The following is a 1414-nucleotide window of genomic DNA, read 5'->3' as shown; positions in this document are numbered from 1 at the left end:
AATCACTATCCGTCACGTGGGCCCATGTATTCTTAATGCATGTTATTTATCTATTTATTTGTTGAGTTTTTTTATTTTTTTTTATTTAAAAATTGGGGTAACATTGGTTAAAAAGATTAGTTTTTCAGGATCAGATTCTATGATACATAATCTCTATATTCCATTGTGTACCCACCACCCAAAGTCAAATCATCTTCCATCACCATACCAGTATATTTGGCCACCTTTACCCTTTATTCCTCCCACACACACCCTTCCCTTTGGTAACCACCATACTGTTGTTTGTGTCTATGAGTTTCAGTTTTATATCACACATGAGTGAAATGGTTCTTAGTTTTCTCTGACTGACTCATTTCTTAGCATAATATTCTCAAGGTCCATCTATGTTTTTGCAAATGGCGGTGTTTCATCTTTTCTTATGACTGTGTAATATTCCATAGTATCTATGTACCATATCTTATTTTTTAAATTATTTATTGTTTTTTGCTTTTATTTAAAAATTTTTTTTAAAAAAATCTTTATTGTTGAAAGTATTACACAGGTCCTCTTTTCCCCCCATTAACCTCTTCCAGCCTGCTCCTGTCTTCCCTCCCCACCCCCCCCCCCAGGCCCTCACCACCCATTCTCTGTATCCATGGGTTATGCATATATGCATGCAAGTTCATTGGTTTATCTCCTCACACCCACCCTCCCCAGCTGTACCACATCTTCTTTATCCAATCCTATATCAAAGGACACTGTCCATGTCTTGACCACTATGAATAATGCTGCAGTGAACACAGAGGTTCACATATCTTTAGGAGTAAATGTTTTCAAAGTTTTGGGGTAGATACCCAAAAGATGGATTGCTGGGTCATATGGTAACTCTAGTCTTAATTTTTTGAGGAACCTCCATACAGTTTTCCATAGTGGCTGTACGAGTTTACATTCCCACCAGCAGTGAATGAGAGTTCCTTTTTTTTTTTTTCGCAATATCTCCAACACTTGTTATTGCTTGTCTTATTGATAAAAACCATTCTAACAGGTGTGAGTTTGTGAGACCTTGGTCTTAGAGGAGATTTTATAAATTTGACTGCAAAGGCAAAGGAAGCAAAGGCAAAAATAAGTGAATGAGATTATATTAAATTAAAAAGCTACTGTAAGCAAAAGAAACCACCACCAAAACAAAAAGGCAACCAACCGAATGGGAGATGATTTTGGCAAACAACAGCTCCGACAAGGAATTAATAAGAAAACCATATAAAGAAGTCATACAACTCAAAACCAAACAATCCAATTTATACAAGGGCAGAGGTTCTGAACAGACACTTTTCCCAAGAAAACATACAAATGGCCAACAAGTATATGAAAAGATGCTCAACTTCATTAGCTAATAGGGAAATGCAAATTTTAATGCATTTTTAAATCAAACTGT

Source organism: Myotis lucifugus, unplaced genomic scaffold (assembly GCF_000147115.1).
Source record: "Myotis lucifugus unplaced genomic scaffold, Myoluc2.0 scaffold_375, whole genome shotgun sequence".
Lineage (NCBI taxonomy): Eukaryota > Metazoa > Chordata > Mammalia > Chiroptera > Vespertilionidae > Myotis > Myotis lucifugus.
The sequence above is the reverse complement of the archived record's forward strand: the minus strand, read 5'-3'. Positions refer to the sequence as shown.